Source organism: Desmodus rotundus, chromosome 6 (genome assembly GCF_022682495.2).
Source record: "Desmodus rotundus isolate HL8 chromosome 6, HLdesRot8A.1, whole genome shotgun sequence".
Lineage (NCBI taxonomy): Eukaryota > Metazoa > Chordata > Mammalia > Chiroptera > Phyllostomidae > Desmodus > Desmodus rotundus.
The window spans coordinates 46,787,402-46,800,293 of NC_071392.1; the positions used below are offsets into that span (position 1 = coordinate 46,787,402).

Here is a 12,892-nt window from a genome sequence, read left to right on the forward strand (position 1 = left end):
GTATGGGGCATGCTGAGGCCAGATGCTGCTTGATTGAGAGATTCTAGGAATATCTGAAGCATGAGGCAAGATAAGCTATTCATATGGAAAATCCACTGGAAACAGTTTGGCTGGGCCTGAAATTGGTTGGGGCAGGGCCTCAGTGAATCACCAGGGAAGGGGAAACAGCGTGAGCCAGGTCAATGGAGTCGCAGATATGGTGCCCACCTGACGTCTTTCTTGGGGGAGGGTTCATTAAAGGAACAATGACTTCTGTCAGCACTTCTGTCTGGGAGAAAGCTGTCGCCCACTCCCAACACTCACCCTGATGCCAGACAATTCAGTTCCTTTCCATGTACCTTTCAATCTACTACCGCAGTGCTGGTGCTCAGAGGGACTTTGAATAAGTCTGTGTGTGGGCCCTTTAAGTGGACCTGCCTGGGACTCCAGGAGGCCTTCCTCTCCCTCAGACTCAATCCCTGCTGGTTTTTACAGCCAGAAGTTAGAGGGACTTGTCTTCCTGGCTGTGGAACCTGGGCTAGGGGTCTTGGTATAGGGCTGAGACCCTTAGTTCCTTAAGGGGTATCCTTGTAGAAAAGATATACTTCCAGATTATTATCTGTCAACTGTGGGTATGGGACCAGCCCATTTCGTGCCTCAGCCCCGCCTACCAGTCTCGATGTGGCTTCTCCTTTAATTCCCTAGTTGTAGGATTTCTATTCAGCCAGATTTCAGGTGGTTCTGAATGATGGTTGTTCTGTAGTTTAGTTGTAGTAATTTTGATATCTTAATTTACTTTAACATTCTTTATGGTACAGTTCAAACTATTTATTGCTCCTCTACAAATCACATTTTTGGTCCTAGCTTTGTTGAGAGCTTACTGAGCCTTCTTGTTTATGGTGTGAGCCAAGTGTCTCTATATAAGGTCCATTTCAGTTGTGTGCCACAGGGTTTCATCTATACCTCAGCTTTGAAACAAGTTTCCTAAAGTTTTATCTCATCTCCTTGCTAATAAAATTATTAACAGCAGCAACAGCCATTTCTTTTTATTTTTTTGTAAGAGGGAATGCTTTAAAGAAGTCTCTGGTTTGAAAATGGGAGAATCCAGCTCATGCCTTTATAGATTAAAATCTTTTCAGTGTGGATTATAGACCTTCGTTGTTTTGTTTTGTTTTGTTTTTTAGCTGAGTTCATGATCGTCTTGAACAATGATTCTTAGGAAATAATTTATCTTACTTCTTATAGTAAAACTATATCTAAAATATCTTCTAACTCCCTCTGGCACAAAAATTTAACTTAGGTACAAGATATGAAGAGATGGTTTGAGACAAATGGGTAAAGATGGTTTCTTTGTGGATTTCATCAAAGCCTGTTTTAAAAACATTGTGCTATTAAACTGTTGTTTTTTTGGAGTGATAGTTATGTGGGCCTAAAGTTTTATATAAATAATTATAACTTATATTTTCAGTCAGCAGTGTATAGATTTAATTTCCTGACCTTTGTATAATAGAATACAAAACGTCCTCACTGCTTATTTTGGCTTAAAGTTAGCTTTGTGTCTTCATGATCTTTATTAGATTTAAGTGGCTTAAAAACAGCTGGAAAAGACTTCATTATAGCTCTAATTTATTGTTTCACATTTGCTGAATCAGAAGCTTTTTTTTTCCATTTATGTCTTTTATTAACCCACATACAATTACTGGTCTTCCAGTTTGATGAAGCCATAGGTCAGACAACATTTGCCACAGCAATACAATAATGTCTGTTAAAGTGACTGTCCATAAAAACTCCAGCACCAGATTCATCTGAAGGGCATTCCCAACAAAGGCAACTGAATTTGCCATTCTCATTCACTTTGTAGTATTTCAGGACAGCCAACTTAACCGTTTTTCTCTTATGCTTATTCTTTTGGGGAGTGTTGTAAAGTAACCGAACCCAGTTTCAGTGGCTTGCTGCAACAAAAGCCAAACTTGTGAGACAGGTGATGGTGATAAGAAAAGAGGTTTATTCAAGTGCCAGCCACCTGAGAGGATGGGGTCAAGGACTCCTGTGTGAAAGCCCATCTTAACATCTCAGTGCAGGTAGAGGTTTTTATAAGGAGGGAGAGGGGAAGCAGAACAAAGAGATCAGGGGATGGGCTGGAGACACACTGGCAGTGTCTTTGCTGGTCCCGAAATCGACTTTCATGGTCAGCAACCTTGAGTTGGCTATCCGGTTGAATTCCTGTGACTGGGGGCCCTGAGGTCAGGCTGTCCCTTAGGTTCACACAGGAATTGAAACTGCTGATTGTAGTAAAGTATACTATAAAACTTTTAACATGCAAGTTTTAGTTTTGAGAGAAAAAAGATCAGGTTAGAATAACAAGCTGGATTTAATATTTACTAAGATTTATATGGGTAGTTATAGTGTGTTCATCCCCCATTACAGTAAGTTTCCTCCTTTTCTTAGCACCACCATGAAGACTAATACAAGATGACAAGTAAACTCTTTTTGAATGTTATAGTCAAAGTGCATCCATCTTCCAGTTGCTTACTAGCAAAGATCAGTCTTTGTTGATCAGAAGAAATTCCTTCCTTATCCTGGATCTTAGCCTTTACATTTTCTATTGTATCCTAGGGTTCAGCCTCAAGAGTGATGGTCTTGCCTGTGTAAGGGTTTTCATGAAAATCGGCGTCTTGGTGGCAGTTGCACCACAGATGGCGCATAGGAAAAGAAGATCACTGTGCAGGCCCACTGAATCAGAAGCTTTTATAAAGGCCTATTCAATTGGTAAACAATGTGTTGCTCTCAAGGTTTTTTTTTAGTGCTACCTTTAGACTTTGTCATTATAAAGAGATTCCCTCTTGATTCAATTAGAAATAATTTTGGTTAGGAAACAAATATTGATAGATTTATTCTTGGATTTGAATTTTACTTGAAAATGATTAAAAAATGAATGAGAAAGAAATTTTTTAAAAACTGAGTAAAGTTAATTTAAATTGTTTCCTTGCATTGTCATAAAAACATGTTTAAAATAGCATTTCCAAACCAACAATGAAAGTTGTGGCACAACCCAGGGATTATAACTGATTTTATTCTGTGCTCCTGAGGTCCATTTTAAAAATAGAATATAAAATATTATTAAGGAGAAAATCCTAAATTGTGTGTACTTGCATGTGTATTGAGCAGTCATGAAGTAATATTTTGGGCACCACAATTGGAGACATTTTTAAGATGTGGAATTACTGGAGAGATCAAAAAGCAGGAAAGGGAGAGAAAAAAGTAAACTGAAAAAAAGTAAACTGAAAAAATCTGATAGTATTTCTTCCTGTTCAGTGTTGGTAACATGGTAAAACTGTTTTTATAACATACAGCTAAAAATGACCAATTAAAGTGTAGAAAAAGTGTTCCTTTGAATAGTCAAATGCTAGGCAGGGAAATATAATGTCAGTAGGAATTACTATAGTAAGTTTCAGTAAAGGATTGCAGAACAATAAAGCTTTGTTAATCTCACACTGATTTATTCAGATAGTGTGTAATTCAAAGCAATTGCTGCTCCCCAGGCAGGAATTTACAATTGCTACATTTAGAGGGAGGATAATGTGTCATTCCAAGGGGAAATCAGGTCTGGAAAGGGCCTTGTGGTTAGAGAACCTCATATGTCCCCAAACAGCTCCAAAGCAGGCCAAGTAAAACAAAATGACTGAGAAACCGCCCTGTGAAGTCAGTCTGCCTGAATTGAGCTATATTTCTCTTGCTTCTCTCTCTTGCCTTTTTCAATGGCACAATGTCCCGGAGCAAGGGGGAAGGCAGAGTATCAAGACCAGAAAAACTGTCTCTTTGAAAGTGACCCTTTCTTGCCTCCTGGCAAGGGTTTACAAGTTCATTCCAGAGAACTCCATCTTCCCTGCATGGGCTGTATGTATATTTACTAATGATGGTGAATAAAGAGCATCCTCCCTTGGCAGAAGCACACTGAACATGAGTCATCTGCAAGAGGAGGTGTGAATCATATTTTGAACACTTTTGGTCAACAGTCCTTCAGAGAACAATCCTCCAGTTTTATGTTGTCATTATATAGAATTGAATGTAAACAGCTTAAAATTCTATAATTTTTAAGAACTGAGCTTTGATTCCAATGACTGATTGATCTATGCTTCCAGGAACACCAAGATATGTCAGTTCCCCAGCAACAAATTGTGAGGCCATGTTGAGAGGCCAGTTTCTGTGAAGTAGCTCATGAGGTAAATAAGTAAATTATGGGGTTGGGAAAACCCTTATGTAGAATCCACCTTAAATGGGGTGGGCCATTTTTGACCTGAGAGGTGCTGCCTATTAGACACTCAGGAAATTGGTAAGAAAGACCCTTAGATGGGACATCTCAGATCTGAATTCAAATGATCTTTTCATGGTCTGGGATTCTGAGCTGCTGTTACCTGTCATAATATGCACTTAGCATTAAAGTGCTGGTATGGCTGAGGCATTTATTGCTCACCAAACATTTATATACTTCTCCATTACTCCCAGGCCCTCTGTAGCTTGTTCTAACCAACCACTGAACAGAAGTGAACATGGTCACTTCCAAGCTGATGTGTAGATAAACAGGTATGAATCCTCCATGCATTCTCTTCCTTTACTGCCAGGATGGTGGAGGCCTAAGATGTCAGGATGTCAGAGCCTCTAATAACCAGGGTTCTTGAACAGGATTCCCTTGTCTCCACCTCCTACTCCACAACCAACCTGCAGTGGTCACAAAATGGAAGTAAGAATAAACTTTGTGTTAAGCCTTTAACACAAATTAAACTTTGGTTTAATTTGTTACTGCAGCATAGTCTGGGCTAATACAACTGCTTTTCTAGATTTGTTTTTTTATAAAAAAGGAAACACCATCTAGAAACAAGAGGAGCAATCTGAGTTATGCAGTCCTTGAATACACAAGCCACTGAGGCTTTGCCTGGTTGCCTCTGTGTCATGTGCCACCAAAGTTATGCAACTCACTCTATAAGTTGCCACTGTTCCTTCAGGGTGTGGTGATTGAGGGAGTGATGAAGAGCACTGGGCAGTTGGGGTTTGATATGTGACAGTTCCCTCCTGATGGTTTCTTTTCTTATTCACCAACCTTCTCTTGGGATTTTAGGCTTGCTAAATGTACGGTACAAATTAGTGAAATTATTCACTGTGGTTTTCATTTGAGTAAACTAGTTTCCGCTCCTAAGAACAGTCTTAACAAAACAGGAAGTTTTTCTTGGATTTAGAAATGGAACTCTACCTTCTGACATTCGTCTTTACTGACTTCTGCAAATCTCTATTTTCCTACTCCCCTGTCACAGGGTGGGGCAAATAGAAGAGACTAGATAAAACCAGAACATGCTGATTAGTATAGTAGTAGAGTTAGGGCTGATTCAGTTTGGAGGGGAGGGGGGGAGAGTAAAATGGCAGCCTGACCAGGCCAGACCACATCCTCCCATCTGACCATATTATCTCCTACCTCTTCTCCCACTCTGGCCTTGGCAAAGAGATCTAAAGGGCCAAGAACTTTTTGATAGTAACCCTTGACATGTGTATCCTAGCTGATATTCCTCAAAACGTTTTGATATGCATCACCCATTAGATTCCACTCCATGGAAACAGGGAACATGTCTGTGTTCTTAATGCCTGCCACAGAGAAGGCACCCAAGAGTACTTGAAGGAATACAAGATGGAATACTTGATTTTCATAACTGTCTTATCATGAGGATTGAGAAAATAAAATGTAATTAATTGCCACTTTATGGTAGACAAACGGATACACTAAGAATCTGTTACATGCTGGGGTCACACAGGGGTCAATTAAGATGTGGAACTAGGACTTAGAGAACATTATGCTAAGCAAAATAAGCCGGTCTTTCGACAAAACCATGTGATCTCACTCATATGTGGAATCTAATGAACAAAATAAACTCACAAAGTAGAACCAGAGACATGGATACATGGAACAGACTGACAGATCTCAGAGGGGAGGGCAGTGGGGGGACTGGAAGAGATTAGCCAAAGAACATATATGCTTAGTCCATGAACACAGACAACAATGTAGTTAAGGTGGGGAAGGCGGGTGGCACTGGGTGGAGTGAGACATCTGTAATAGTGCCAACAATAACAAAATTAATATTCTTTTTTATTTTCAGTGGTAAAAATAAATTTGACATGTAACATCGTAAAAAAAAAAAAGTGGAACCCAAATCCAAATCTGTCAATATCGATTTTCTTTCAACTATATGATAGGTTAGCTTTAAAATTGCCTTCCTACCTCACCCCACACAATATATCATCACCACCATCAGGTAATATAAATTACCACTTCGGAATTCTGTATTATGTCTACAATTTTATTAGATGAGTCTAAAGGAAAAATATCAAAATCCTAACATCATTAGCACTCGGGAATGGAGTCTCAGGATACAGATTCTTAAGTTCTTATGGATTTGTATTTTTTGCTATCCAAATAATGGAGGGGGTAAATCTGCCTCTAGTTGTAAACATTTTCTGTACATGAGGAATTCAGTGGGCTTCGAAGTCAGCACTTTGGAGTATTAAGTAGGTTTGGAGTGGAAAACCACAGGAAGGGAATCGTGGTGGAAACTTCTAGCTGTCCTCCAGTTGGCTATCTTCTTATATAATAGAATTTCTAGCTGGACACACATTCATCCAGTTTCCTAGCCTCCCTAGCAGCTCTGATCCTAGATGATTCAACATCTGGATTGTTGCCCTAAAAGAAAATGTCTTCACTTTCTTCCTTCCTGCTGGAATGTAGGTATGAGAGTTGGAGCTGGAGCAGCTATCTTGGACTATAAAATGGAAGTAAGATATTAAGTAACAGCACAAGAATAAGAAACTGGGCCCCCGATACCACTAGATTGCCATTGTATCTTTGGTATCTTTTTGTAGTTGTTGAAGCCATATTCTAAGTAATACCAAATCTAACCATTTAGTAGAACAGCAGTCCAACTTCCTGACCTTGAAAACGAATGTATTCTTTGGAAAAAACATACAATTTAGTCAGTCAAGCTTTCTTTTCTTTATGGGTACAAGGACCCAATTCTACTTCAGTGATCAAGAGTGAGTCTTTTATTAGGACATGTTATGTAATAGGGATGGTGAAGAAACTGCAGAAATTAATGTAGTATTTTTCAGATTATACTTGAGCTCTTTCCTTTTTTATTTTTAAGATTTTATTTCTTTTCAGAGAGAGAGGAGGGGAAGGAGAAAGAGGGAGAGAAACATCAATGTATGGTTGCCTCTTGCATACCCCTATTAGGGACCTGGCCTGCAGCTCAGGCATATGCCCTGATGGAATCGAACTGGCGACCCTTTGGTTCACAGGCCCACACTCAACCCACTGAGCTATACCAGCCAGGGCTATATGTGAGCTCTTTCTGTTTGACACTGACTAACCCTTCTTCCATTCTCCCCTTCCCAAGACCAAATTCAGAATTTATGCATCTGGTGCCAAGGGTTTTGTGTAGGAAGGATGCCCAAATGAGGCTTCTTGGCCATCTAACCTCTCAGGCAATGTGGTTAACTGCAGGTCATATCTGGCACTTAGTATGAATTCAGACAAATTATTGAGAATTATAAATATTCATGTATTAACACAAAGGACATCTTAAGATGACTAAGAATAAACCAAGGAGTAGCAATTTCTTAATAGAAATTCTGGAGTTTTTGGATGACTCTTAGGAACACAAAATATGTTTACCTTCTGAGCCGAGTTGCTCATGGCCAGATTCCTGCCAGAGACTCTAGTCTACGACCTTCCTGGTTCATGCTAAGCCCCTTTATAATCTATAACCAGAATAATTTAAAGAGAGGTTGGTGAAGCCCACCTAACCCAAGTTAATTAGCAGCTCTGATATGCTCATGGAAATTTGTAACCCATACATTCTCCTCCCAGATTAAAATAATACCTGATTGAATGCTGTATATATTTCATGGTTATGTCTGAGAATTCCCTCACACTTTTCTGATACCACAGTCAAGGTACTTTATATTACTTTATTTCTCTCATTTTTCAAATGAGGAATCTGAAGTCACTCAGCAGCATCAGGATTTAAACCTTCCTCTGTCTGAGGCCCAAGCCCTTTATGTTTCCTGTCCTCAGTAGGCAGAGTTAGTCCAGAGGTTGGAAGTCACTTGACAGCATTCCAGCCCAGTCAGCATCTTCATCTTTGAGTAGCTTTGTTATTTGCTGTAAGCAGTTGTAAATTCCCAAAACTCCAGACACACCCATATAAAAATGTTAATTACTAAAAATGCGTCATAAAACCAAATGTAAATGAACAGTAACCTGAAGTCCCACTGGAACTCTCTGTCTCTTGATCACCTCCACTTATTCAGACAATTGAGAACTGATAAAGTTTAATTTTTCTTATAGTCAGATCTTTCAAATTGAACCCTTCTGTTGTTTTGTGAAACTTCTCAATTATGAAGAAAATTATGGTTGATTCTATGCATTAAGGTGCTTTTCAAATGTGAAACCTATTTTGCAAAGGGGAGAAACTGAGGCTCATTGAAATAACAGAACTTCTGTAGGCCCCCAAATTTTGCTGAAACACAGAGGACACACATATGGGCAACTCTGTTGTTAGTGCTTATTCTTTCTGAAAGTTCCAGGAACCATAGCTTCTGGTCAAGTGCTCTGCTGAAACGGCAAGCTTTAGAAAAACGAGAAAAATCCCACTGGGATGAAAGAGGTTCATTTGTTTCCAAGTTGTGGCCCTTCTTGGTGCCTCCTCCCCTATTGCCTGTGTCTTCAGCTCTGACTTATAATCTTCCACCCACACACTGTAGGATTCACTGAGATCCTACAATGAGGTTAAGATGTAAACCTGAAAGAAGCTTTTAAGGACAAAATTGAGTTTGGGATGGGAGGGATTTAAAGAGGGGAAAAGCATTTAAAGATCCCATGGTTGGCATAGTGAATGAGCGCGTGCTTGGAAGGTCAAGCGGATGGAAGGACTGCTGAATGTAGTTCTGGTGGCCAAGACTGTGCCTTTGGTTCTGTGGCACAGCTTCCAATGGGAGAGCTCACTGACCAGTGCACTGTGACCAGGATAGCCAGCATGTGAACACCCTCCCCCATCAAGATTTCTTTTACATGCTTGCACAGACAGATCTCAGTGTTCCCAGATGTAAGGCTTGGGCTTTGCAGTGTATCCCCTAAGGAGTAAATAACAGCTGTAATTTTTTGCCGGAAAAGAACTTGCTGCCCCAGCTGGGAGGTTCTGTGGATGATGAGTGCAAAAAATATTTCTGGGAGAGAAAATGAGATGCCCTACAGGCCAGCCTTTGATAACTGCAAGGTGCCAAGATAACGTGAGAGGGCTAGATAGGTGGACTTTCTTGCAGAGGAGGAAACCTCAGAACTGCTGGCTTAGTTCCTGAAGGGAATAGCAAGATTCTTTGCATTTCTGAAACTGCTTAAGTCAAAATTCTCTTTGGCAAGTGTTTCTGATGCTATTGAGGCCATGGGCTCTAGAGGATGACTCAGGTTGGAAGTCTGGCTCTGATACTTACCTGGTTACCTAATGCAATTTTCTCCTCTGGCAAAAGGGGGTAATACCCTCTATCTTACTGGACTGTGATTGTGAGAGTTAGAAATAATGTTTGTAAAATACTTAGCATAGTGTCCAAGCATATAATAGAAGCTCAATAAATGGTTATATGGTAGCTGTTTATGAGAAAACTGCTCATCTGGTTTAGCACTGAGGGAGTGAAAGGGAAAGAGATATATTGAAATATTTAACATATTATGCATAGGAAAAATAAGCACGGGACATTTTTATATACAGGACCAACCAAAGACTCCAGAGAGACTCAGGGATCAGAAGTACCCAATGCTTTCTTCAGGTAATTGGGTTCTTGGGGAGCCCAGGAGCTAGAAATGTTAAGCATCAAAGTCCATGTCTGTCAATGCAGGATGTTCTCCTAGAATATCTAGACAAGAAGATCTCTCTTTAAAATATATCAGAGAAAATAAATTTTACCTGTATAGCCTAAACAATGCTGGAGTTAAGTGAGAATGGATGAGAACTCTGGAATTTACTAATCGCATTGATCTGTAAATCCTGACTCACTTGGGCTCCACAGAGCCAATCATGCTGCTTTCACACTGTACACTGGTAAGACAAATACTACCCACACCTGTGGAGAAACTACTCTAATTCAGAAAAAAGAATGTGGACCCTCAGGCTTAAAAAACATAAGTTTGAATCCAAATCTTCAAATTTTTAGATTATTTTCCCTTTCTAGAATTTTGCATCTTCTATATTTTCTGAGATTTACCATATAACCATTTACCTTGAACATTAAAATTAAGACAAGTAGGGCAGAGTGGAGCAGCTGCTGGAGACGCCTGAGGTGGTTTGAGGAGTGACCAGCAGTGCAATACAGTGGTCCAGGGACCCCTTAAACTTGAGATGGATTACAGAACAGCAGGTACCAGAAATGAAAGTTGAGGTCAAATGAAGGAGGACAGCCTTCCTGAGCAACAAAGAGTATCAGCTGTACCCTAGGTGATCTCAGCAGCAGCAACTAACTGTAGTGAACTTTAAGGTAGAGCTGAGGAAGGCATTCCTAGCTGAGACGCCAAGAGGTGGTTAAAGCCGTCTTGAAAAATCCCAGGTAGAGGATTTCAAACAAAAATCCAGCTGACAATGTAATAAAGATGTTATCCATGAAAAAAAATAAGACAAGTAGTTAAGGACATGTAATTCTAGACACTACGAAGAATGCATAGAAATTTAACATGCTTCTAGACTTCAGAATTGGCATGAGTTGACTCAATAAAATGGAACCAGACTAGAATCATACCTAGGCTTTTATTTATTTTTTTCAGTTACTCTTTAACATTCTTCACATTCCCCAAATAGCAGAGTATGTATGCCACTCAAGTCAAGATTGATTACTGTCTTCAACCATGGTTAATATTTACTGGATCTATATATATACACAAAAAAGTTAGCAATTATTGAGATCCTACTATGTGCAGGGCATCCACATTATATGCATTAATTAGCTTATTTAGTCCTAAGAGGAACCCTATACAGTTCACATATTTACTCTCCTCATTTTACACATGAGGAAACCGAAGCTTAGAGACTTAGGAACTAGTTTAAGTTCACAGTCTCGTATCATGGGCAGGTGCAGAGAAGAGTCTCTTTGGGTGTCATGAAAAGAAGCAAGATCAATCACACTGGGAAGATGGACTGAAATTTATATTTTATCCTCTTGTTAACAGCTGCAAGATCTAGTACGCTTGTCATTTAAAAACAATACACTAGAGGGCGCCAAATACACAGCCTGTGACTTTAAACTGTTTTCATAATGCAGTTCCCACAGTGATATGACATATAATTAGTAATGGATTCAAGCCAAAGGGCCCTCCCAAAAATATTATGACGCGGTTTATAATTAAGAGGCTATATTTCTACCCTCTCAATTAAAAAAAGAGAACCTCATGCTTTATATTGAGCAATTCATAATTAGTTTCTCCTTGAGTGTTATTCAAAGAAAATTTCAGGTTGGTGTTTAATTTCTCTTGGCTCTGCCTGCTGAGTGGCAAAGGGAAAGGGTAGAGTAAGCTGTTAGGGGTAGGATAACCTGGGTAAAAATAAATTTTAAAAAATTGCACTGAGATATAGTTCATCTTTTAAAATTTATTTAGCAAAATGAAATATACATATATTTTTAAAAGAAAAGACCCACATCCAAGAGTTTAAAATGAAAAAGAATAAATACCCTATTCTCAACCTTATATTCAAGAGGCAACAACTTATACAGGTAACTCTAAATTTTATAAGGAAACTCCAGATTAGTTGGGATCAGATTCCACTGCACAGTGGGAATTGTGTTTGATGGTATCATTCAGTTTCAGTTAGCGTCTGAAGGCGCAAGAAGTCCTCCAGGGATTGCACAAACCAACCAATTTAGGATAACAACTCAGTCTGGAAAGGAAAAAGTTCTAATTATTCTTCAACATCACAAGACTCAGTGGTCATGAATGAGTTCGTTCTGAGTTTGGAATTTGTCCATTTTTGGATAGACGATAATCTCTTTCGTGGTATGTTTATCATTCCCTTATAAATTATCACAAGAAGCACTGACAAGTACTACAGTCATTGGTGCAACTAAAATAAAAATTCCAGCCCTCATGGGTGTGGCTCAGTTGGTTGGGCAGTGTTCACCAAAGTGATGGGTCACAGGTTAGATTTCCCGTGAGAGCACATACCTGGGTTGTGGCTCAGTTCCCAGTTGTGGTACGTGGGAGAGGCAACCCGTGGATGTTTCTCTCTGGCATGCTTCTTCTCTCCTGCTCTTTCTCCCTCTCTTCTCCTCTCTCTATAAACAAAATTTTTAAAAAATCTAACACCTCTTCCATGCACTCTTTTATAAGATCTGTCTCTACCCCTTTACTTGGTTCCAAACTGTACGGGGCAAGCAAGCATTATAGTCTCCTGTCAGGCACCAACCTAAAATGAACTTGGGAAGAGGCTAGTCTACCTTTCATTCCTTGTGAAATAAAATCGCACGGAAGTTAAAAGTTGCCCACCATCCCACCAGAATACTCATCCAGTACAAAGCTATGCAAAAAAGGGGTGACTCAAGTTCAATAAAAGCATAAAATTCCTTAGGAACTAGAGCCTGGGAAATGGCAAACTTGCTCAAGAGACATCAGATAAACACCAGCTCATTTAAGGTGGGAGGCCATTTCCACGGGGACAGAATCAAAAACACTTTACATACCCAACACATAGGTGCTCAATAAATCCACGTGGCTTTTCCTTTATTTTTATTTAACCTTTATGCCAGATACTACTCTACACCAAGTATTTTTTTCTAAGGGCTTTGCATGCATACCAGTCATTTGATACATTAACAAAGAGGCTCAAGAGAGATG

At 39.5% G+C, this 12,892-nt stretch overlaps 2 pseudogenes; one reads left to right on the plus strand and one right to left on the minus strand.

Annotated features, from left to right (window-relative positions):
• Positions 1-1,675: 1,675 nt before the first annotated feature.
• LOC112302347 (ubiquitin-ribosomal protein eS31 fusion protein-like) lies at positions 1,676-10,093 on the minus strand (annotated as a pseudogene).
• Positions 10,092-10,596, plus strand: LOC112302341 (SNRPN upstream reading frame protein-like; annotated as a pseudogene).
• The last annotated feature ends 2,296 nt before the right edge of the window (positions 10,597-12,892 follow it).